Source organism: Pantherophis guttatus, chromosome 6 (genome assembly GCF_059756535.1).
Source record: "Pantherophis guttatus breed Tessera chromosome 6, ASM5975653v1, whole genome shotgun sequence".
In the NCBI taxonomy this organism is placed as follows: domain Eukaryota; kingdom Metazoa; phylum Chordata; class Lepidosauria; order Squamata; family Colubridae; genus Pantherophis; species Pantherophis guttatus.
Genome location: NC_142068.1, coordinates 102,348,713 through 102,375,074, shown reverse-complemented (window position 1 = coordinate 102,375,074; position 26,362 = coordinate 102,348,713). Strand labels below are relative to the sequence as shown.

General features: G+C 38.5%; 1 protein-coding gene and 1 long non-coding RNA gene across 2 annotated transcripts in view; one reads left to right on the top strand and one right to left on the bottom strand.

Moving 5' to 3' along the window:
- The window catches only part of NRG3 (neuregulin 3), a 567,176-nt gene that overhangs the window by 293,462 nt on the left and 247,352 nt on the right, over positions 1 to 26,362 (bottom strand). The window lies entirely within an intron of this gene.
- The window catches only part of LOC132710081 (uncharacterized), a 31,388-nt gene that overhangs the window by 4,350 nt on the left and 676 nt on the right, over positions 1 to 26,362 (top strand). Inside the window, exon 2 of the long non-coding RNA XR_009620864.2 lies at positions 25,097 to 25,190. This is a non-coding gene — a long non-coding RNA (uncharacterized LOC132710081). The remainder of the gene's footprint in view (positions 1 to 25,096; positions 25,191 to 26,362) is intronic.

Sequence of the window (26,362 nt, the reverse complement as noted above, 5' to 3'; positions counted from 1 at the left end):
GAACAAGACCTTTAGCCAAGTGACCCTTGAATATTGTTGAGCAAATAAAAGTGATTGGAGGAGGTGTGTATAACCCCCTGGTTTTCTTAAATTGGATTGACTGTAAAATGGAAGTAAGTGGGGATAATGAAATGGAGCTGATGTACCAAGAAATTAAGGATTTCATAAAAGAACAACATAAGAAGATGATGGAAATATTTGGGTGTATAGATCGTATAGATCAAAAATTGGAAAATATAATGCAAGGAACAACAAGTAAAGACCAGGACAAAGAGGAAAGAACGGAACTATTAGAAGGAGCTGAGGAGACAGCAGAATTGGGAAAGCAACAAGAAGAAGACAACAACAAGAAGATATCATTAAAATTGATACTGAATAAGGGATCAGAACAGAAGGAAAATACTTTAAAAGATGTGAAAAGGAAATGGGAGAAACAGGGAGACAGCTGGGGAGAAGAAAAAGGGGTTGGAACAGATAGCTATGGTTTCCGACGTCCCGATATAGTCAGTTGGTGCCATCACTGACTATTGGGGGCGAATCATTGGCCCCCATGGAGAGGGCGCGCAACTTGGGCGTCCTCCTGGATTCACGGCTGTCTTTAGAAGAGCACTTGATGGCCGTGACCGGGAGGATTTTTCATCAGGTTCACCTGATTTGCCAGTTTTGTCCCTTTCTTGATCGGGATTCCTTACGCACTGTCACTCATGCCCTCGTCACCTCCCGCCTGGACTATTGTAACGCTCTCTACATGGGGCTTCCCTTGAGGAGCACCCGGAAGCTCCAACTGGTCCAGAATGTGGCCGCGCGGGTGGTTATGGGAGCGACTTGGCGTTCCCATGTAACACCTCTCCTGCGCGAGCTGCACTGGCTCCCGGTGGTCTTCCGGGTGCGCTTCAAGGTTTTGGTTACCACCTTTAAAGCGCTCCATGGCTCAGGACCTGGGTACTTGCGGGACCGCCTACTACCATCAATAGCCTCCCACCATCCGGTACGCTCCTATAGAGAGGGGCTCCTCCCGGTGCCGTCGGCCAAACAATGCCAACTGGCGGCCCCCAGGGGGAGAGCCTTCTCTGTGGGGGCACCTACTATCTGGAACGAGCTCCCCCCGGAGATACGGAGGATCCCGGATCTGCGCACCTTCTGCCGCGCGCTTAAGACTTTTCTATTTCACCAGGTGGCCCTGGCCTAATTTTCTCCCTCTTTTATAAAAGAATTTTTAATTTTTAATATTTTTTAGTATTTCATATATTCAAATTTTAAAATTGGTTTTAAATTGATTGGGGTTTTAATTTGTCTGGGCCAAAACTATTTAATTTGATTTTAATTCTGCTTTTAAATTTTGTATGTATGGATTTTATTGTTGGCTGTTCACTGCCCTGAGTCCTTTGGGAGTAGGGCGGTATAGAAATCAAATCAAATAAATAAATAAATAAATTAGACAGTGGGGAAAAAAGGTGAGGGGAGAGAAAGCTAGAGGTTATAGTCAAAATATAGATTTAAGAGGAGATGAAATAAAAGAATTAAAAGAAGGGTATGGGAGACAACCTCCCTAAAAAAGAGACTAAAAATTAGGATGCGGGTGAAAGAAGTGGAATAAAAGAAAAAGAACAGGAATGTAAAGCAAAATATTTGATGAAAATATTTTAATAATGTCTATGAATACTAGAACTGCATTGTATGTAGTCTAAGAGATGAACATTATTTTTGAATATATACCAGTAATGCAGTAATGTAATGTATACTATTATTAGAATTATATAGATTGGAAAATTATTTTGTAAATTAGACAAATAGAATTGGTACAAGGTACAAATACAAGTAGTCCTTAATGGGTCTAAGTCTACATGGAGGGAAGTAAGCAATGGGGTGCCACAAGGTTCCGTCTTAGGCCCAGGACTCTTCAATATCTTCACAAACGACTTAGATGAGGGAATAGAAGGAGAACTCGCCAAATTTGCAGATGATACTAAACTGGCAGGAATAGCTAACACCCCTAGATGAGAGGCTCAAGATCCAGATGGATCTTGATAGACTTGAACACTGGGCCCTATCTAACAAAATGAAATTCAATGTAGAGAAAAGTAAAGTCTTATACTTAGGTAAGAAAAACCAAAAACACACATATAGACTGGGGGAAAACAGGCTTGATAGCAGTGACTGTGAGAGGGATCTTGGAGTCCTAGTGGACAACCGGCTAAATATGAACCAGCAGTGTGCTGCGGCAGCCAAAAAAGCCAACGCAATCCTAAATTGCATTAACAGAGGGATACAATCAAGATCAAGTGAGGTACTAATACCGCTCTATAAAGCCTTAATAAGATCACACCTAGAGTACTGCATGCAGTTTTGGTCACCACACTATAAAAAAGAGGTTGAGACTCTAGAAAAAGTGCAGAAAAGAGCAAGAAGGATGATTAGGGGACTGGAGACTAAAAAAATATGAAGAATGGTTACATGAACTGGGCATGGCTAGTCTACTGAGGAGAAGGACCAGGGGAGACATGATAGCCATCTTCCAATACTTGAGGGGCTGCCACAGAGAGAAAGGGATTAAGCTATTTTCCAAAACACCTGAAGGCCAGAGAAGGAATAATGGATGGAAACTGACCAAGGAGAGGTTCAACCTAGAAATGAGGAGGAACATTCTGACAGTGAGAACAATCAACTAATGGAACAGAAGTTGCCGTCGGAAGTTGTGGGACCTTCATCACTTGAAACTTTCAAGAAGAGATTGGACTGCCATTTGTCAGGAATGGTGTAGGGTCTCCTGCTTGAGGGGGGGTTGGACTAGATGACCTACAAGGTCCCTTCCAAGTCTGTTAATCTGTATTATTGAATATGTTTAAAAATGTGAGTAGTAGTGAAAAACTAGAATTAAGCAATTTGAGATTAAACAAAAGCAAGATATATTTTAATAGAATTGTAAGGATTGAAGGATTGGAAACACGAATGAATATACATTAAATACTTGAAAGAAATTATGATTGATGCTAGAAGTGCATACTGAAATATGAAGAAAAAAAAAAGGGGGAAGGACCACGGCTTCGATTACTAGAGTGATAGGTGAAGGGGAAAAAGGGCTAAAAGAGAAGTAGAAATAAGAGGGGGAAAATAGTAAAAATAGATATTAAGATGATATAACACCTGGAAGAACTATGAGAAGGTTTAGAACTGAAGGATGATAGTAGAATTTATGTGTTAGTAAAATTAGAAATGAAAATGAAATTATTAGGAATAATATTGTTATGTTTATTTGTATTGAAAGGTATCTAACCCAGGTATCTAACCATTCAGGCAATGAAATGTATAAAAAATAAAAAACAAACTTTATGATAAAAATAATAATCATAATTAATAAAGGAGGAAAATGGGTCTCAGAATTTCCATCGACAAATCCATTTTTTTCTGGATCACACTGCTAAATTCAAGCAGGAAAAAGCTGTCCAACACTTCAAAAGTACTAGGAAAAAAAGGATTTTGAAAAGAGGATTTGAGGATTTTAAAAAGAAAAAAAAATATCCCATCCTCAAAGGCTGGACCCAAAGGGTTAGGGCAGAGATGGCTAACACTTTTTGCCAGGACCGGGGAGGTGGGGTCATGTGCAGATGTGCCCACACCAGGGGTGGGTTCTACTTTCCTTTACCACCGGTTCGCAACGGGATCGCGTGTGTGTGCTCACTTTGCTCACGCACGCGCCTTACTTCTGCACATGCGCAGATCACTGATGACGACATCCAGGACGGTGGGCAGGGCCTCCCGCCGGTTTTACTACCGGTTCTTGTGAACCGGTCTGAATCGGGGACAACCCACCACTGGCCCACAGCCATAATTCTATGTGCCTTGCCCCCACGCATGCACACACGAACCCCCCCACTCCCCCTGCTCCTGGCACGTGATGTCACGATAGGCCCGTTTTTTGCTCTCCCCAGCCTCCAGAGCCTTCCTAGGAGTCTGGGGAGGGCGCAAACGGCCTTCCCCACCCCCCAGAGGCCCTCCGGAGGCCGAAAATGGCCCGTTTGCCAACTTCTGGTCCCACCAGGGTTTAATCTCATTAATATAATAAATATAATAATATTTTATTTTGTTTTTGATGCCTGTTTTTAAGTAGTTAGCTATTTAAGAACAAATTTTTAAAAAAGATAAAAAGGAAAGCAAATTTTGATTTCATTGTGCCATTTTCAAAGCTACCTCCTATATCTCAATACTGATGGGAAATAGCTGTCTAAAATCCAGATTCCTTCTCATTCAAGCAAGTTTATTTGTTTCAACCAAGTGAATAATATCCTGAAGATTTTTGACAATGTATATGAAATACTAACTGATGCATTTACTTTACTGAAATTTGCTCATGCAATTTAATTGCACATAAAAAAAAATTGAAACCCTTTTTTACTTGTACCATAGTCATAACTGAAAAACATGCATCACCCTCAACAGCAAGTAGAGATAAGGTAATGGAGGTGAAAACATGTGTAAGACCAGCAGATGGTGGTAGGAACAGGGAGAAAACGGTCTCTTTGCTACCACCTAGAGGTCATTTGGCTTCTGCAGCTCAGATGTAGCATACCTATGTAAAAGAAGATTGCGTGGCCAAAGAGGTTGAAGTTCCTGCAAATTCTTTGGAGCTAATTAATTCGGTCCTTGCCTCGTGTTTCTCTATTTCCAACTACCGTTTATTTTAGACTGATATGGAAGTGTAACCTTGTCATACTGCAGAGGGTCATAAAAACAGAAGAAAAAAACATAGACAATTCCATAGAAAATGCCATGGAACAGGAGAATTGGGAAAACAATCATCCCTTTTTATTCTAATTGAGAGCTGTGTGTTCTTTGCAAATGATTTGAAAGAACTGATTTAGGCTCAGATGGAGATGATTTATTAAAGGAGACCCCTTTTGCTTCTAGCTTTATTATGAAACTGAAAAAAAAGATAATACTGTGGATTTCAGAACCATCTTCATTAAATGGGGCTGCCTTAATGAATTGCAAAGGAGAAAGGGGTGTGAACACATCCAGGATGTCCCAAATTCTTTGGAAATTCACTCAGAAATATGTTAAATAAAATTATTGAAAAATAGGTTCATTAAACTCGCTTCAAAGTAGATGAGTGTCAAATGGCTTCCCACAGTTTTGTAGGTGGCTGGGGTTTAGCTTTCAGCAACATCGTGCATTGTCACTTTATCGTTGCAAATTAAATGCATAATTAGCCCCAGTCTACACCTGTTAATAGAAGCTGGAGAAATCTTCTGCTAAAAATAGAGACCTACAAATACTAAAACTGACATGTCAAGCATGAAAAAGGCAGACTAAACCAATTTTAATGATCCTGACATCTAAACATGGAGGAAAGGGTAAAAGAAGCCACTTCTGAATCAACTTTTTTTTTTGTTTCAATAAAAGGAATCCCTTAATTTCTATAATAAATAAATATTTATTATAGAATATTAGTTCTATAAATAAATAAATATTTATTTGTAGACTGTTTATTCATTATATCTTTGGCTTTTTTTTTTTTTTTTAGTTTTCTATTTTCTTTTGGTCAAAAGGAAAAGGAGAATTTCCTATTAGCACAAAAAAGATGTTGATAAAGTAAGGATATAAAATATGTGCCCAGAAGTTTCACACATTTTGTGGGGTCCCTGGAGACTCCAGATATAGGATGGAGCCAAACTTATATTTGGTTTTAGAGACTGTTCTGACTTGAACCATGATTTGATTGATGATCTTGGTAGAGGTTATTGTCAGCCTCCGCCTTTACTGCTTTGGCTGCCATAGTAACAGGGGGGGGGAAGAGCTAGGTAGCATGGGGGGGGGGAAGCATGCTGGAGGAAAACAAAACCGATAGTTAAGCCACCGGACTGGATCTTTGAAGCTGCCGTTGGGCCAATGGTCATGGCATTCCTGATTGATGATGCTGCCAGATGTGTGCTTCCACCTGACCCCTGGGAGACCTTTGGATTGGATGATATACGGTGGAAAGTGGGAGGGGATGCTTTCTATATGCAATTTTCGCGCGTATTGCCTTAGATTCTGCTTTCCTTTGGTTGCGTTCACTTCATTTTCTAGTAAAAGTACCTTTCTCTATAAACAATGGAGTTTGGGTCTTTCTTTCCTGGACTTTGAAGGAAGCACACCTGACGGTAATGCAACACCCGGACACAGAAAATGCAAATAATTAGAGTCGCGGTGGCGCAGTGGTTAGAGTGCAGTACTGAAGGCTACTTCTGCTGATCACCAGCAGTTTGGCAGATCAAATCTCACCAGGCTCAAGGTTGACTCAGTCTTCCATCCTTCCGAGATGGGTAAAATGAGGACCCAGATTGTTGGGGGCAAGAGACTGACTCTGTAAACCGCTTAGAGAGGGCTGTAAAAGCACTGTGAAGCAGTATATAAATTTAAGTGCTATTGCTATAATGAAAGATCTTCACCACACATGAGCCTGTACCTCACTTATCCTAGTTATGACAGGTGACTAGGCTAACTTTCATCACCCCACATTCATACTGAAGATGTCAAGTTCTCATTACCTCCCAATGTAGAAAAGGCACCTTACTAGATCCAATGAAATAACTACAAATATTTTCTAAAAGGCCCACCCTGCTGCCAGGTGACATGGTTGGGTGAAAATGAAACATTTCTGGGCCTGTTTATGCCAACGGATGATTTTTCATCTTTCTCTTGCATTCATTTTTTAAAAGATGGATTCTACTCTTATAAAATATTAGTTCTCAACTTTTTGAGATGAGATTTATCCTCAGTAAGCCTGATGAGATTCGCTACATGTCACTTATATGTTATTGATGTAAGAAAATCTATTCGTCTTGATGGGGAAAGATTAAAATGTGAGCCCGTGGTTGATTTAATTCTCCCGGAGCAATGCAGACAGTGCCAAGAGGCTAAATGCCATTCACTTATATCAGCTTCTGGTTGCTAAATATCCATCCTAGACGTGTCAAATGAAAGGAAGGCTTGCTCTTGAGACATCTGAAAGTGATAGAAGCCTGTATTATCTTGTCACTGGCATGGATAACAATGTTGGGCATCAATTTATTTCCCTCTTTGTGCTACCAGTGGCTTCATTTACTTTGATTGTGAAACATAGAAGAGTTTATATGATAAAGAGCGGCACAGCCTATGACTACTAAAGAGGTCAGAAACCAAAGGCAGCTTTGAGAGACATTAGAGAACGTTCCTCTTCTCTACTGGACACGATCATTTTCCTTCAAAGTTGCAACATTCTTGCCACTTTCCGTATTTTATATGAAATCTTCTTCTGGATTTTTACACTTAAAATTTTACAATAGGAATTGATAATGAGAGGGAAAGGGAGAGGGGGAGGGAGAAGGAGAAAGGGAAGAGAGAAGTCTTGAAGAATCCGAAAGGCCACTGGGTAAAAGACCGAGCAGAGTAGTTTGTGATGACACAGCAATGAACAAGTTTAAGTTACTAGGAAGAAGTTTTGCCTAACTCATCTGCTCTTTGAGTTGCTTCTGTTTCATCATTCAGCAGTTGCAAGTCCAGCAGCATTCCCTTCCCCCCATGTACACATCGCACCACACCCTCTGGAGGCAGAAATTACACGCTAAGCCAGCATTTTTCAAACTCGGCAATGTTCAGACAAGTGGACTGAGGAATTCTGGGAATCTGAAGTCCACGTGTCTTAAAGTGGCCGAGTTGGAGAAACATTGTTCTGACCCTTCTTAGACCATTTAGAAATGTCTGCTCTCCATATCCATGGTGTTCCTACTCATCCAAAATGAGTAGAACATCCAATTTAGACATCCAAAGTCTAAAATTCTGGACTTTTTTTTTTTTTGCTTTGATTTATATGCCGCCCTTCTCCGGAGACTCAGGGCGGCTTACAGTGCGTTAAAAGCAATAGCCTTCATACTTTTGTATATTTATACAAAGTCAACTTAATATTAGGATTTTAATTTAATTCTCCAAGAGCTTTTTTACTATAGGAAAAAAAGAACTAAATGAAAATTGCACTGATTTAGGTTCTGAAATATATAAGTATATATATTCTCTCTATCTATCTATTTATCTATCCATCTATCATCTATGTCTGTCTGTGTCTCTGTCTGTCTGTCTATCTATCTATCTATCTATCTATCTATCTATCTATCTATCATCTATCTATCTATCTATCTATCTATCCATCTTCTATGTCTCTGTCTATCTATCTCTCTATCTATCTATCTTTTATGTCTTTCTGTCTGTTTATCTCTGTCAGTCTATCTCTATCTCTCTCATCTGTCTGTCTGTCTATCTATCTATCTATCTATCTATCTATCTATCTATCTATCTATTGTCTGCCTGCCTGCCTGCCTGCCTGCCTGCCTGCCTGCCTGCCTGCCTATCTATCTATCTATCTATCTATCTATCTATCTATCTATCTATCTATCTATCTATCTTTCTATGTCTCTAGCTATCTGTCTGCTGTCTCTGTCTGTCTGTCTGTCTATCTATCTTCTATGTCTCTATCTATCTATCTGTCTGTCTGTCTATCTATCTATCTTCTATCTCTGTCTGTCTGTCTATCTCTGTCTGTCTGTCTCTCTGTCTGTCTGTCTATCTTCTATGTCTATCTGTCTGTCTGTCTGTCTATCTATCTTTTTCTCTGTCTGTCTGTTTATCTCTGTCTCTGTCTGTCTGTCCATCTAGATGTATCTATCTATCTATCTATCTATCGATCTATCTATCTATCGATCTATCTATCTATCTATCTATCCTCTATCTATTGAATTGGAACTCAAATAGTATCAATTCAAATATCTAATTAATCATTCAAATATTGAACAAATCTTGTATTGTTGGTGGAAGCAAAAGGCATCTTAAATGAACGTGTATTTTGAATCATAGATAAACCACATTTTAGATATCCTTCTTGGTGGTCATTGTGAGTTTTAGATTGAAGACCATATACTGTATATTAGCTCAAGTAAACATCCCTTCTTGGAGTAATTTTGGCTGTTTCACAGAATCATGTAAAAAGTTTTGGGGTTATTTTCCTGCAATGTGTTACTGGTTTTTTGTTTTGTTTTGTTTTTACAATTTTTTTCCTTTCTTCATAAGTTACTAAAGCTAAAATAGACAACAATCTGCCACTGCATTTTGTCCGTCATGTTGGTTTTACTTGACTAAGTAAATGACAAGAAATATTTTCATGTAGCCAGAAGATCTCCATAAACAATTGCTCTTAATTATAAGGACTTGGAATCAGTTGTCTTTGGTGGACACAACCACAATCCATTTCTTAAATACCTTTAACTTCAATACCATCAAAGTGAGAGACAGGACAGCCGGCGAGAAGGAATTAAAAGGCTTGTCGTCCAGTTCCTCGCAGAATATTCCACTTGTGATGGATTCACAAAGAAACAGGAATGTGATAAGCAAAGCTTGCAGGATGTGAGACTCCAGGGGTGGGGGAGATAAGTTGACAGGATTTGTACATTAGCTCAAGAGCCTCTTTTTAGCTGAGAATTTACACTGATCCCAAGTGGTCCACTTCAAATTAAGAAACAAATGTGGAATGAGGAGGAAAACTAAAATAAGCCTTCTGAAATTTCAGGTGTACATTCAGCATTTGGACCCCCCTTGTAGTAGTTAGCATTCATATTAATAGGACAGCAGGGGAGGAAGCCAGGAGGAACAAGAGCAAGAAAGTAAACTTGTCAGCTGTTACAACCCTGTCAAGAAAGTTGAAGAAAAGAACGTAACAGCTTCCTGTTGAACGACGAGTACAATAAATTGTTCAGTAGCTGAATGAGCCACATTATGTGATGATAGAGGCAATCTCCATATGCTACCTAGATTCCTATAATAGCCTGCCAAAAATTCAATTGAATTATCCATCCCATACAATGCCCAATCCTAGCATAGATTTGAACCATCAAAAGCAACAGAAATGCAGGATGATAAATACGCAAAGGAGAGCATCTCGTCCAAAGCCTGTCCGTTGCATGTACCTTCTGCTATGGTATCCCATGATAGATGGTCATTATTACAATTTATGACACAAAATTCCACAGTTTAATTGTGCATGCTGTAAGGAGTAGTGTGGTGGCTTAGAGGTGGAGCTGTCACCTCACAATCATGCGGTTGTGAGTTAGATCCTAAGCAGTGGCAGATGTTTCTCTCTCTGGGCACAATGAGTAATTGTCTGCTGTGAACTCCACATAGGCATCAGGAAGGGCATCTGGCCAGTAAACGCTCAGCTCTGTTCAGTTGCCCTGACACCAACCCTAATGGAAGAGATTACAGGGTCATTAAAATAAAAAAAAATGTGCATGCTATAAAGTACTTTCTTTTATGGGTTCTGTTTCCTTCCAACCAGCTTCCTTGACTATTCCTTGAATAGTCTGGTCCTATTCACTGATCCCTTTGTCCATACCATATATTATATGTCTCAGTCATGACCCTGATCAGATGCCTCCTGGTAAGTTACAGACTCTCAAACATGCTGGCACTTTATCACAAGCAGATGTTTATACAATAATCCCCATATTTTTCTTCTGCTGAATGTTGCATCTCATCTAGCAGGCTCCAAAACCTGCTGACCTCTAGGTCAGTCGTTCAAAGCTTTGCTATTCATAATTAAGTTAATTTGATGAAGTATGAAAAGACTTTAAGGAAATAGTTAATGGCAAAACAGACTGCTTTCAGTTCTATATGGAAAACACTTTTGGACTTTTTACTCAAAGATTAGAAAGATAAAAATGGAGTTTTGACTGTGAGATTTGATGATTAGATGTGTTTGTATAGTATAGTATAGTTTATTGAATAGCCCGAAGGTCTTTTCAAACAAAACAGAAAAGAAAAGGGGAAAAAGATAAAACGGTTACAAAAATAGCAATCTAAAAATATATGATAGATGACGTTAAAATTTTACAATATCAATTTTCAATAGCTAAGTTGCCAAGACTAGATAACCCAAATAGGATAGCTCCTCTCTAACTGAGCTCATCTTCCTTACAATCGATAAAATGTTTTTTGATATAACTGGCTCGTATTGCTGTCATTCTTTTAAGATATCGAGTGATCGCTCTTACCAGGGGAGGAGAGTCAGCCCTCAACAGAAATGCTAGTTTTGGGCTTATATTCCAGTGGGGAAATTTATTTATAATTGGGGACAGATATTGTTTTCTTACTTCTTGATAGAGACTACATTCGAATATTATATGCGCCGTGTCCTCCACGACGTTTACCCCACATATGCATATTCTTTTGTCATACGGGATTTTCCGATAATGGCCGAATCTAACGTTTGTATCTAGAAGTTCGAATCTAAACTTAACAAATAACTGTCTCTCCACTGATGGCATTTCTAAATGTAAATACTTTTCCAGAGTGAAAGTTGTTTTAACTGCTGTCAGCAGTTTAAGGGAATGATTAGTTGAAAGGGTTGCCATGTCCATTTGCCCATGTATATCTTTAATCCGTTGTTTAACTTGGTTCAGTGTGTCACACAACGGGAACCCTACGCCATATCGGTTCAATATTTCTGACAGCCGGGTTAGCCAGGAATACCTTTGAGGATTTGAAATCTGCTGTTCCTCTAGACATATTTTGGGGAGTCTGCTGGCATCCATCTGGGTCATTTTTAGCCAGTAGGCTACCGCCCTAGTGATTGTATAGGTGTACAGTGAGAAATGTCCCAATTCAGCTCTGACGGCTGCAGCTGAAGTGGAATTGTTTACCCCAAGCATCCTCCTGTGTTTGTACTGTTGGAGTTTAACCGATATACATTTTATTTTAGATTTTTATGTACTTGCTTTAATTTAAAGGAGAGGATCTTTTATAGATATTTGGCAATAGAAATATTTAATAACATGTCTATTTGAGGAATTGATAGTATGATGCATTTATGAGCTATATGTTTTATTTACTAAGACAGTATGATATTATATATTGTTTGGTATTTATATCTTTTATATTTTTAGTGTTGTAACACTTTTTTTTTTTTTGGTTAAACCAAAACAAGAGTGTATTTTATCCTATACCTGTATTCATATTGTTGGGAGTAAATTATTATTATTATTTTTTGCTGGGTTTTTATACCACTTTTTACACTTTTTCACTGTAACTTTGTATTGTTGTTGTTTTCAAATTTTTGAAACTTGATAAAATTCTTTAAAAAGAAAAAGGGGTTTAAGAAGTAGTGTCAACATATTATTGGTTTCCTAATATTTATTTATTGAATTGAATTGAATTTGTATACCGCCCTACTCCCGAAGGACTCATTAAAACTTGTGTAGAATATGAAGGAACAGAAAGAGGTGGAATTATTATAAACACTAAATTTACATAAATGTAGTATTAAAGCATGTCGTAGTACTAAGGTCTAGCAACAAGTACCATTTTAGATCTAATTGTAGGATATACCGTCTTCATAAACATTAATTTCTGTCTACTGTCTATAAAGGTTGAGGATTTTCGATAAAGGCTGAATGTGTATTAATGATCACTCGGGGTATTCATTATTTATCTGCTCCTCAATTTGAACAAATGGAAATGTCATTTATTCATTTAGTTATGTGAAACATGGAAAATGGATAGGCCCACTGCTCTCTGAAGGCTCTCCGTCCCTTGAATGAATTTGTGCATCCTAAAAGCAAATATAAAATTGTGGCAAATATAAAATGAGTGTGGGAATGTTTAATGGAAGCCATGCATATTCTTTGACTAATATTATACAAAATATTCCAAAGAATAATGGTAGTAAGATAAGATGTTACCTGAAAAGCTCCAATAATTCCCTTTTTTTAAGCCCAAAGCTGAATGGACTCTTCAATTTAGGCCTATCCACATGCCACAATATATTTGCATCATTTCAGCTCCATCTCTGCACTACCGTATCAGGTGCATCAAATGAAAACTCTGTATTCCCCACTTTCTAGCATTTTCTTTGCTCTAGGTGATGTATTTACAGAAGAGCCTTGTCCTATTGCTTATGATGTCCCAGGCATGCTCTAATAACATCATAACAATATATGTCCAATGGGATAATGTCTTAGGCAGATATAAATTCATGCGTGCATAACCATGGACAACTGATTGCAACAACAAATGACCCAACTAAAAATGAGATTATGTTAATAAATTTGGGATGGCACTGAGATGAAACCTCAATGGAAACAAACAGGAAACAGGAAAGAGGAACAAGAAAGAACAGAAAAATGGGAAAGAGGAACAGGAAAGAGCTGTCAAGAGCAAAAGATCAAGACCATACAGTCGTTCAAAGATGTAATGCTCAAACTTATACACAAAAATATAGTCAACTAAATTCAGTACTAAATTGACACTAGATAAGGGTCAGGTGGGATTGGACCAGGGACATTTGTGATAATGCAATAATTCTAAACTAATGATAGGCTTAACTCCACCCACCAGCTCTTCCTGTTCTTCTCTTACAACAGCATTAAAACAATGGGAAGGATGAGTAGCTTTGATATTATTATTTTTTTGGTAGTAGATTTTTTTTGCTTTGCCCATACTGTATGTTCTGTTGTTATCAAGATTTGGGAATGGAGGTATCAGATGTCATGGAACCCACAAGAAAGTGAACATTGCATCTTCCAGTTTTCTCTTGAGACTTGTTGAAGAAGGAGGAAGTGGAGACACTATTCCTGAATCTGAAAGGACTTTGAAATAGGAGTAAAATGCCAATATTTGGGGGAAAAAAATAGTTTTGGTTATTTCAAAGTCTACTGTCTATGAGCTGTTGGGAGGGAAGCACCCTGATTGGTAAGCATATTTGCTAATTTTGTACTGAATGCGATAACATTTGTGTTCAATGATAAACTCAATAGAAAATAAGAATAATAATTGCACTCTTATACACTGTATTCCCTACTGGTATCTCTTTGCATTCAATCAAAACCACAAAGAAATGTCTGTACATTCTGAAGTTAAAATCTCCTGATTAATAAGCGTAATATTCTGTTGTTTTAAAGAATGACAGGAAGAAAGATAATTCTAAATTCCATCTACATACTATTGACAATAGTATGTACATCAGAGTCTGCTGTAACAGATGATGGACAGTTTCTACCAACAATGCTTCGATTTGGCTAATAATTTTATGCAATATGTTTTACGTCTCTTGCTTCTCTGCCAACCCTGATTTTCTTGCTGCTGAATACAAATGAAGAGGGAAACAGCTTTTGCTGAGCTTTACAGCACATAATTAAAACTCTATGTCTCCTCGCTCTTTACAATGTAAACGCAATGAAACACGTCTGTTTAAAAAGTGCACAGAAAGAGAGAGAGAGAGAGAAAGAGAATTTTCAACTAAACAGTTGGTCAAAAATATTTCTTTTAGCAATCCTCATCAGCTCCAATACAGATTTGCAAAGGTAGGTAGAATTCACATGGAAACCAATCTGTAAAAAATCAGATTCTGAAATCGGTTTTATAACTGAAGCGCCTGGGGAACATTGCTTTCTTATTTTTAAGCCTTAAAATGGATATGCTAGTTGAAAGAGTTTGATAGGTTAGCCAATCTCCTTTCTCCTTGACAGAAGGATTACAGACATCAGCATTCCTCATTTAAAATATGTTTTATACTTAACACTGTTGTTGGTCCATCCTCGGAAATGGAAAAGAGAACCAAATCTATTTGTACGCAGGAAAACATATGTGCACAAAATAGAAACCAATCCATCAAGAAAAGCTATGGAAGAATCCTTCAAGCAATACACCAACACACAAAAAGTAATTCAAATCCTGAGGCTTTGAGTTGGTTGGTTACAAGGGGTTGTGGGCAAATAGTCTGAGATGTACTTCTTAGAAGAAATTGTAATAGACAAAGAGGAGTAAATTAAAGAAACCAGTTGCATGTGCAGACAGGTGTCACTCTCTCCCTGATGTACATGTGAAATATACCAGCAAATAGGGTTGCCAGGTCTGCTTCCAAAAAATAGCGGACAAGCCGGGGGGGGGGGCGCTTAAGTAGTAAAAAAATAAAAAAAATTACAATTAAATTATACATTTTCTTACAAACATTTTAACACGTATTAAAATAATCACTTCAAAACTTTACTTAAAATTCAAAACATCAAATATATTATAATAATATGTAAAATATTAAATTTCATTTTACTTTGCTGTCGTGTGTATTTTTTATTTGACTGCGCAGCTTGGATCAATTCTTTGTGTTTAAGGAATAATTCTTTAATTTCAGTACAACGTTGAGCAATATTAAAAAAATATACAAAGTTCACTTCGAACTGATGGTACAAGCAGTCGGTTACGTTCGTCAGTCCACAAATTTCCCATGACGCTGAAAATTCGTTCAACATTTGCATTTGATACCGGAATTGATGCACAATACTGGAACAGTTTCAGTAAACTCGGAGCTGGCTCTTTCTTGAAAAAGGATGTCCACTTATCAAGGGATGAATCGCCCTGCAGATGAACATAAACTTCTTCTAAGGCAGAAATTTCATCGAAGAGAGTGTTGGGTGGAAGTTCTTCTCGCCATGGTGATAATAACCAGATGTTCGTCATTTCTTCTAAAGTTGGAGGATTATTGCGATCAATTAGATTGAAACAACTTAGCATCTCATATATTGAATCGGTGAAATTATACCACTTTTCTAGGTACGCAATGGCTCTTTGATACACGTTGATGGCTTCTTTCTTGAACTTTTGCACGGCATTCTCAGGCAAATGTTTTTTATGTAAGGCAAATAAAACTTTCATTCCAAAAAACTGCTCATTGTATTTTTTTTGCAAATAATCACGCAGCTTGCACATGATAATGTGAAGATCACATGCAAGAATTTTCTTGCTTTCCAGTTTCAGTAGGGTGTCTTGCATTATTGACATGAAGAAGTGCTTGAAATATAAATACAATTCTGAAATTGTTGGTTCATCGTCCTTTGCGAGTTCATTTTCCTGATCCGAAATAAGGTTCCAGATAACCTTATGGCACTCATCAGATCCAAGAGAAATAAAATACGATTTTAGAGGTATCCAGTTTAAAAAAAGTCTTTCGACCGCTTTAAACAAACTTAACCAACGTGTTGGAACATGGCGCAAAACTTCATGGAATTCTGACTTGCAAAACTCAAAAAATGATTTCAACTCTTCTCGTTTCTTCGCAGAATTCAAAAATTCGGCAAAAATCTTCAGCACTACATTTTCGATATCAAAAGATAACTGCTTTAATGCATTTTTTGCGCTGTTGTGTAAAATGTGATTATTGCAATGAGCAGCTACAATATTGTCATTTTCCAGCAATAATTTTTGGTAAACAGATTTGTTCACTCCATAATTGACCGATGCATTATCTGCTGAGTAAGCTGAAACATTATTTATTTCCAATTCGTTATCACTAAGAACTCGACACAGCTGATTTTTTATTAATGTAGAATCTTCGAAAGAATCCTCATAAAAGTCTAAAATTTTCACACACAGTCCTTCTTCACAAGTAAAATATTGTGCAACAACAGGATACATTTTGCGATTTCCCTTGTTTGATGCGTCAGTGGAGAGAGAAAATGGAATTCCAGTTTTAAGATCATTGAGAACCAATTCAATAGAAAAAGGATACAAAACCTCATTGACAATAGCTGATGATTTGGTTCTTCCACAAGACATCTTTTTTACAATTTCTGAATCATCAAAAATTTGCTTCATTAACTTAATATCACAATCTTGAGGCAGGAAAGAAATATGGTGTTTGATCCCAAGGTAAATTTCAGCCATTTCAGCTACAGTCACTTTCTCACTGAAAGAGGAGTCTTTAACAATGAAAAACGAATTGATTTGCTTGTTGCTGGAAGCTATTTTCTCCTTATCTAAATGATTTTTTGTGCTTGCATGCTGTGTGACAGCTTTTATACCATTATATTCAATTGTGAACGATTTCTGACACAATTTACCGTAGGCCGTCGTATTTGTTCTGTCGGTTTCGTTGTTGGTAATCCATGCAAAAGTAGCTTCCCAGTCTTTGGTGTACTTGCACACTCCTCTCTTTCGTTTTAAAGAATTCGAAATCTCGCCGCTGTCACTCTCATCACTTGACGCCATTTTAGGTCAGTTGACACAAGCTACAATACATTTTAAAAATGTGGACTGTACATAATTTTATAATATATTTTTATTTTAATCTCATCGTTAATTTTTTCGGAGAATCGAGTTCAATGGATATTCGATCTTTGTCTCATTCTAACTTATGAAAAAAAAGACAAAACGCGATTCTCCTATCCTTATTCTCTTAGACTGTACAGCTTTAGATTACGTACCATTTCATCATAAAGCTTTTGAATAAAAAAAATGTCCACTATTTTGTGAAAAAAAATAGTGAACATAATGTGAAAAAAGCAGACTGTCCGCTCAAATAGTGGACACCTGGCAAGGGTACCAGCAAAACCTAACTGGATATAGAATTTGCCTTTCTTTTATTTCTATGTTTGTTGTGAGGAAGCAAAATACAACAGGTCAGAAATGAACTAGGGAGTTTCAGAGATGAAAATGCAGGAAGGGATACATTTTGTGGGAAATAGAATGGAAAACCAGAGAAGATATACTGATAAAGACACTGATATTTTGAGAAATAAAGAGATAACCACCAAAGCTAAATCTCAGAAGGCAGTTGTGACACTTAAGGACAGAGATTGGAGGTGCCTATATTTGAGATTGGTGTTTATTATTTTCAAAGGGCAGATCCAAAGATGTAGAAAAGATGAAAGGCCAAATTATATTACAAAAATGTATACAACAGATGGAAACATGTTACAGACTAAAACATCATGTACACAAAATAATCTTTTATTGGACTGATTAAAATAGAAAAATAAATGATGAATGGGGTGTTGGTTAGTTATTAACATTAGTAAAAATATGTATTTTAATATGGATACAGAGGTTCAAGCAGATATATTTTATAGAATACATATACTTCATGCATATATAATGGAATGCACATAATACAAAATGCATATAAAAAGACAGTTATTGAAGAATTAAATGTATTTCATGGAAGGTAAAAGATCTTTTGTTAGCTCTGTTCAAGCGCAAAATAAAGAAGAAGAAAAATACTGATACTACCATCTTTGGAAAAATATAAATATATATTTATATAAACATAAAATATAAACTTCCATAGAACTAGTTTTGCATAAAATAACGTTGATCCAGATAAAATGCAGCAAGGATTAACGATTACCGGTAATGAATATGATATGGAGATTTAGTGATTTTTTTTACCTTCTATATCCAGAGGTAAATTGTAATTTATTTATTTTATTTATTTATTTGTTCAACTTGTATGCCGCCTTTCTCCGAAGACTCAGGGCGGCTTACAATGCATTTAAAAACATTAAAAATTAAAACATTAAAAATTAAAACATTAAAAACAATTAAAACCCATTCACACCATTCAAGGCCGGATCTCGCCAGATCGCAAGAGCGAGATCAACGGCCCCAGGCCTGCCGGAAAACCCAGGTCTTCACCGCTTTTCGGAAGGCCAATAGGGTGGGGATGGTCCGGGCCTCAGGAGGTAACTGGTTCCAGAGAGCCGGGGCAGCCACAGAGAAGGTCCTCCCACATGGGCCCGCCAGCCGGCACTGTTTAGCTGACAGGACCCAGAGGAGACCAACTCTGTGGGATCTTACCGGTCGCTGGGAGCTATGCGGTAGAAGGTGGTCTGAAAGATAACCTGGCCCTAAGCCATGTAGGGCTTTAAAGGTAATAACCAACACCTTGAATTGTGACCGGAGACCAATAGGGAGCCAGTGCAGCTCGTGGAGAATTGGTGTAATGTGGGTGTACCTAGGTGCACCCACAACAGCTCGCGCAGCTGCGTTCTGGACCAACTGTAGTCTCTGAACACTTTTCAAGGGTAGCCCCATGTAGAGCGTGTTACAATAATCTAACCGTGAGGTGACAAGGGCATGAGTGACTGTGAGGAGAGCCTCCTGATCCAAGTAGGGTCACAATTGGTGCACCAGGCAAACTTATGCAAAGGTCCCCCTAGCCACCGCTGACAGATGTTGCTCTAATCTTAGCTGTGAGTCTAGGAGGACACCCAAATTGCGAGCCTGTTCTGAGGGGGACAATTTCTCCCCCCCCCCAGAACCAAGGATGGACAATCAACATAGTCTTTAGGAGGCAATACCCACAGCCACTCGGTCTTGTCTGGGTTAAGTCTGAGCCTGTTGACTCCCATTCAGACCCTCACAGCCTCCAGGCATGTAAAAAATATTGGTTTTACAAAAGTGTAGATAGGTAGGTAGGTAGGTAGGTAGGTAGGTAAGTAGGTAGGTAGGTAGGTAGGTAGGTAGGTAGATAGACAGACAGACAGATAGATAGAGATATAGAGAGGGAGATAGATATAGAGATATAGAGATATAGATATCTCCAAGATAAAGACCTGACTACACTTGATACAATCCTGGCATATACCAAAATAGCTAACATAGCTATTTATCTTTCTTTGTATTTCTATGCTTGTTACGAGGTAGCAAACTTTAACAGTTGGGGAAAGGAGCTAGATGTTTCAGGGTCTGAAGGGAATTCACTGAATGGGCAGCAGGCACCGAGGAAGAGAAACGAACAAGCTGTTATACACAGAACAACCAAATCTAAGTTAGCACAGAGAGGAACTCAGAGGCCCTTTGGGAAATAGGAGGAAACAAAGGAAGCCAAAAACAGAACTGAGGTGTGGCTGAAATGCTGAGAAAAGAGAAATCCACCTTGAAGTATGGTCCTGGGAGTATTATCTATCCCTAGGCGGTTGTTATAATGCACACACAAGAAAGAGGCGGAGATCCATGGCTGTGTGTCAGAAGTACACAAACACTATCTACAGACTACATGTCTCACCGTCTGTAGGAGAAGGACAGGCAGAGCCTGGGGTAGAGTCAAAAGAGGATAAATGACCCAGGTCCAACTCTACTTGAACTCTGTTGACCCTTATCTAGTGTCTATTTAGTGTTGACCTAGTCCACTGACTAGGTTTTTGTGCAAAGGCATGAGCAATAAATCAGCTTAACATGTGGTCCTGATTTTTCATGCCTGACATTAATCTAGTCAACTAACAGTCAGCACTAAATTGGCACAATATAAGAGACATTAACAGCATTCAAGAGGGGTTGGGCTTAGACCATTTGTGGCAATGTAATAACTCTAGGCTGATGACTCTCTTGACTCCTCTCCCAGCTCTGTCTGTCCTTCTCCTACACCATCACTGCTTTTGAACCTCCTTCAAATTAGATCAGACCTCAGGTGTTGGTCTCCTCTTTTTTTTTTTTTCTTGTTTTGCCTTTCAGGGGTCAGAAAGGGTATCTTAACCTATCCATGCACAACCCTACCCCCTTCCAAAAATCATGTCCTTGCATGGCACCGTACACCATGCAAATCTAGGGTAATCTCGTCCTTCAGTGGAGTAGAATAAGATTTGTTATTAGAGAGAAAATTTTAGAAGGATTGAAAACCAAGGCCTCCCCTGTCTACATACAGGTGAACACACAAGGCTCCAGAAGGTAGGCATTGTGAAAAATGTGTTTGAAAACATCTATTTAAATACCAGAGTCATTAATTCAAATAGCTTTCGTGCCTCCAAGAGCCTTTAATCATATGAATGTACTAATTTATTCTACGAAAATTATATGCAGCCCATAGAAAATATGTTATAGAGTTTATTTTAATGGCCCACACATAAACAGATACTGAAGTAATATATGTAAACACATAAAAATTAATAACTTGCACTTCAAGAAGGAAAATAAGGGGGAAACCTTTTCTGGTCCAGCTTGCAACATTTCCCCCACTTTTCTGTTTTGGTTGCTGATTAATTTTTCATGGACCTTAAATTTTCTTGACAACAACAGCCAAAACTTGCAACTCACCTTCATTTATGTCAGAGCTCACAAATGCTTTTAGCATATGATTAAACAATGCAGTCACTGGCGAAGGAACTCTGGAAAGGTGCTAGCTATAAATCAGGAAGCCTATTCAGCCTATGGATCTCCTATTTGTAAGCTGCAGACGGGATCTTTAATGGAGCTGAAAATGATGAGCGGGAGAGAGACCTTTGCTCACAGTGTGCCCTTTTTCAGACCCATCAGCAATTACGTCACCTGCATTTTGCAGTTTGCGCTGTCTGGCAGGGCTCAAAAGAAGCGAAAACAGCCCCATCAGGCACGGACTAGATTTCAGACGCTTCCTGCCTGGGAAGCCTTGGATGGGGACTGTTTCCCAGAAGGTTCACAATCAAGGACGGGGGTGAAAAAAATCGGCCTGAATAAATCTTAGTAGAAGGCAGGTTGGTCAATTCATTTGCAAGCTTGGTGGGTCAATGTTTGAAGAGGCTTCTTTGCATTTCAGGCAAGTCCATTGGCCCTTTGAGATTCTCAGAGGTTATTGTGCCCTCTACTGGATAGGATGGGGATTTTCCAAAGCTCTCCATTTTAGATTTAATCTTTTGTTTTCCCTGCTATACATAGCAATTACAAGTTAAAGTCTGCATTTAATAAACACGCCATCTTGATCTTGGCTTGAAACTCATTTATTGGCCAAACAGCTGCTGAATTTGAGGACCCAGTTTGTGGGGGCAATAAGCTGACTTTGTATAAATATACAAAAGTATGAAGGCTATTGCTTAGCGCATGGTAAGCCGCCCTGAGTCTCCGGAGAAGGGCGGCATATAAATCAAATTAAAAAAAATTCTCTTATGTTCATAACAGTAAAGAGGAGGAGGAGGAGGAGGAGGAGGAGGAAGAGGAGGAAGACAAACCTACTCATCAGTCAATACCAAATTCCATAACAGGAGTTATTAATGGTTAGAGACTGAGCTTTTTCTTTCCTTATAGCAGTTTGATGGCACCCATCCAGGAACTCAGGGCTGCTGAAATTGTGCTACCGATTCTGCCTTAAAGGAGACAAGTGTGTGTGTGTGGGGGGGTATCTCTTTCTAATGAGGCCCCCGAAGCAAGTTGCACTCCTTAATGATTCTCGTCAGGAACATTATTTTGCCTAACCCAGAGACAATGCTCTGAAATGGGTGTTTCTCTTACAGAAATTTCACAAGCTTTGTTGATAGAGTGCACCGTATTCACTGGCAGCAAATAACTGAAAAGGTTGTAGGAAATGCGTCCCACACAATATAATATTTATTTAAGCAAACTAATAAAAGCAGTGAGCAAACACAAGAAATTCAAGTCCCAGAGGTAGTTAATGATGCAGGCTATTTCGATGCAATTCATGGTTTATCAAACCTGGAGACATTTTTTTAAAAAGGTCTTTTACTGGAGTAGAGAAATACATGACAATTTAAAACTTCTTATGTTGGTTTTGTGCACTAAGTTGCATATATAAAAAAGTCCTTCTCCTTTCATTTTGACAGGCATTGGCTGTCTTCCTAAATATTTTTTTTTTATGGCAAGATAGCAAAGTCTGTCTTATTTTGGTATTTTGCAAACACACTCTTACAAAGATTGATTTCTTCGTTTCCTAGATGATAACAATTTCAGCATCACTCAGATGTGGTTTACTGGGCAAATTCTCTAGAGCTATTTTCTCTGTTTGTAATAAGAGTTGCAGTATCTTCTCCGTGGATGTAAAATGTGGAAATCTCTTTAGGAGGGGTGGGGTGCAGGAGGTACCTTTGTAATATTTACAAACGTTGTGCTAATTCCAGGCTGTAATGTTGCCAGGTGTCCACTATTTGAGCGGACAGTCCACTTTTTTCACATTATGTTCACTATTTTTTTTCACAAAATAGTAGACATTTTTTTTATTCAAAAGCTTTATGATGAAATTAAAATGTAATTTAATATTTTACATATTATTATAATATATTTGATGTTTTGAATTTTAAGTAAAGTTTTGAAGTGATTATTTTAATACATGTTAAAATGTTTGTAAGAAAATATATAATTTAATTGTAATTTTTTTTTTATTTTTTTACTACTTAACCAACCCCTCCCCTGCTTGTCCGCTATTTTTTGGAAGCAGACCTGGCAACCCTACAAGGCTGTGTGGGTTGTTCAGGCTTCTTCCTGGGAAAATCCATTCAAATAGAACTTTTATGACCTTTGCTGCATATGGAGTCCTTTTGTCAAATAGTAAAATAATTCCTGGGAGCAAGTTGGTGCCATGGTTAAGGCGTCAGGGTAGAATCCAGGAGACTGGGAGTTCTAGTCCTGCCTTAGGCATGAAGCTAACTGGGTGACCTTGAGTCAGTCATTCTCTCTTAGCCCTCACCCACTCAATTAAGAAGGAAATGAGAGGATGGGATGGAGGGTGGTGAGCCTAAGGGAGATATATCAGTATGTCTTTGTGACCATGTAATCTGGTCCTACTATGATTTTAAAAAAAATCAAACAGTTATCATAATTGCCCACCATAGAAAGGAGCAGAGGAAGATGACCAAAGGTCATGAAGACAACCGGCTGGCTATTACAATCAATGAATCAGTCAAGAAATGTCAACATCTAATTTAGTGGCCCCCAACCTTTTGGGGACTGGGTCTTCTATAGACGGGGGGCAGGGGGAGAGGCATGGTTTTGCACCCTGCATGGATCCCTTGCATGCATGGATGGGCTTCTCTCACTTGCACGAACCAATTCCTGGAGGGCCACAGACCAGTGCCAGGCCATGGTCAGAGGGTTGGGAACCTCTAATCTAACTGACCTTGGATGACTTTGAAAAACTAAGAAGGGATAGACTTGGTTAGTGCTTGGACAAGGAGCAACATGAAAACCTAGGGCTGAAGACTAAATTGAGAAGGGAGGGAGGGAGGGAGGGAAAGTATTTTTTATGCTGAATGCCAAATAAATTTTTGCAGTATGATTTTGACTTCTTGATTTGAGTCTTCACTATCAGCTTTTTGCATTCTCGCAGCCTCTTTTCACTACCTCCCCCCAAGTGCGATCTGCCGTTGAGCTTTAATTTTAGTCATCTTTATAAAACTGTATAAAAGGTTAATTAAAGCACAGATCTTCATGAGCTAAAGTTCCTGGTACAATGGGTGTTTGAGAGCATAAAGCAGCAGATCTTATCCCAGAATTGTCTTGATCAGTCCTCACTTCTGGAAAGAAATGGATTCCAAACAGCAGGAAGCCCAGGCCGATATCAGTTTTAAATTGTTTTAAATTTCTTTAAAAGAAGATAAGGAACATTCCTATCTGGTTGACTAACGGAGGGTTTTCCTTTGTGTTTATAAGAGAGAAAGAGAGAAGTAGATGATTAGATTGTGTATTTGGCATATTTTATTTTTTCTGGTTGCTTGGGGAAAAGTCTCCCTCCCTCCCTCCCTTCCTTCCAATTGGTTGAGAGAAATACCTATTTAGCTGGAGTTCCACCGAAATGACAACTACTTATTGATAAGTAATTATTTTCAGGGCAATTGGCCTTTAAAAAGAAAATTTCAGCAATATAGTGGAGCCAATTATTGAAATACACCAGTTGAAGAGGGATATAGACTGGACATTCCCCATATACGATTTAACCCCAAATGAGGAAAGAATGCACGGAACAGATTTTGATCCATGAACCTTCTGAACAGGCCCTGAAGTTCCCCCGGAGACGTTCTAGTCTAGTTCAATGCCTAGTGACTCTTTGATGAAGGACATGCACTTTTATTGGAAGTTTACTGGAATATTCTTTTTTTTAGGATAAAAAAAATACAAGATCCCTAATGATCTCTTGTCCCTTCAACATCACTTTCTCAAAATCATATTTATAAATAAGTTTCTTTAATGGGAGCTGCATAGCTTATTATGACAGACATTCCAGTGGGAAAATGGGCCTTGGATGAATTAGGAATCAGAAGAAAATCAGTCAGTCCTAGTCAGCGGATTGGTAAATAGTGTGTGTTTGTGTGTGTGTGCGTGTTTGTTTGCACACGCATGCACACACACATGTTAATAGTTAAGTAGAAATGGGTAATTGGAGAAGAAGGGTGAAGGCATTCTTTGGAAGAGTCTATGGAAGAGCAATGGTGCCAAATACTTCATGTCATCACTTGTATGACAACAACATGTCTGATATTATCCTGGCGGCTATTATGGGGTGAAGTAGGAGGATCCACTTGGACAGCTAGCAGGGGCATCTGTGAACTTCCATTTTCTTTTTGTCTAGACTAAATATCAAGCCTGAAGCTGAAGCTCAAATACTTTGGCCACGGAATGAGGAGACTTCTTGGAGAAGACCCAGATGTTAGGAAAGATGGAAGGTGAAAGGAGAAGGGGACGGCAGAGGGTGAGATGGTTAGATGGTGTCATCAATGCAATGAACATGAATTTGGACAAACTCTGGGACACAGTGGAGGACAGGGAGGCCCTGGTGAGCTACGGTCCATGGGCTTGCGAAGAGTAAGACATTACTTAGCGACTGACCGACAACAACAACGAAGTATCAAGAGTGTGCTTTGCCCAAAGGCAACTGAGGCAGGGAACATTCCTCCTGCAATGCTTCTGATCATCTTCAACTTGAAGGTGTGGGGAAAGGTTCTTGGAGGGGTTTCACAACTTTATGGAGACTTATCTAACACAAAACTCCATCCTGGATACCAAAATAAAAAGTTCTTGGAAAATGTGAATTAAAAAGAATCTCAGAGTCTTGGGAGAGAGGTGGAAATCCTGTGAGGATAGCCGCATGGATAGTGATGTGTGCAGTGTCATGCAAGCAAGCCAAATGCTGCAGTAATGGAGACTCGCAGCAAAATAAATAGGGTGTCACAAATAGCAACATTAATTTGTAAGCCAAATTATGTGATATACCAATACTGACTGGATTGTGTCATAAAGATCTAAGTCTGCTGTCGGCTGGTATTTTCAAGGTAAATAATTTATTCAATCTGGGCCTTCGTCTGCAAAATAGTAGATTAAGATATGCATGAAAAATGGCATGGGATTTTTTAAAAGCATGGAGGAAGCAGAGTGTTAGGAATGCAGCTTGCCTGAATTAGACAAACCTGCCTAGGAAAACAGATGTGGGTTTCTTTAAATATTAAAAAGGAGGCTATGAATGTGGAATACTAAGCAAAAATATGCAGTGTGGGACAAATGCATTATAGTCCACATGTCCATAGCAACAACAGAAAAGCCACCCGCACCTCATTCTAAACGGAGTTCTGCTAAAGGACGGAAAAAAACCCAGTAAAAGGTGGCTTCCCTGATCATTTGTAGAAAGTAACAACATGAGCTGGTGTAACAAAAGTGTGCATCAAGGTGTAGTGAGCTAGTGATTTTGCCTTCCACATATAGGAAATAACATGAAATCAATTTTCACACACTGCTGATTTCTCCTTAGCTTACATACCAGTTGCTTAACTATTAGTTTCTGCCTCTAGAATGGTTTGTTCAATACCTTTCCCGACTAATATTCCATATTATGTCAAAAATC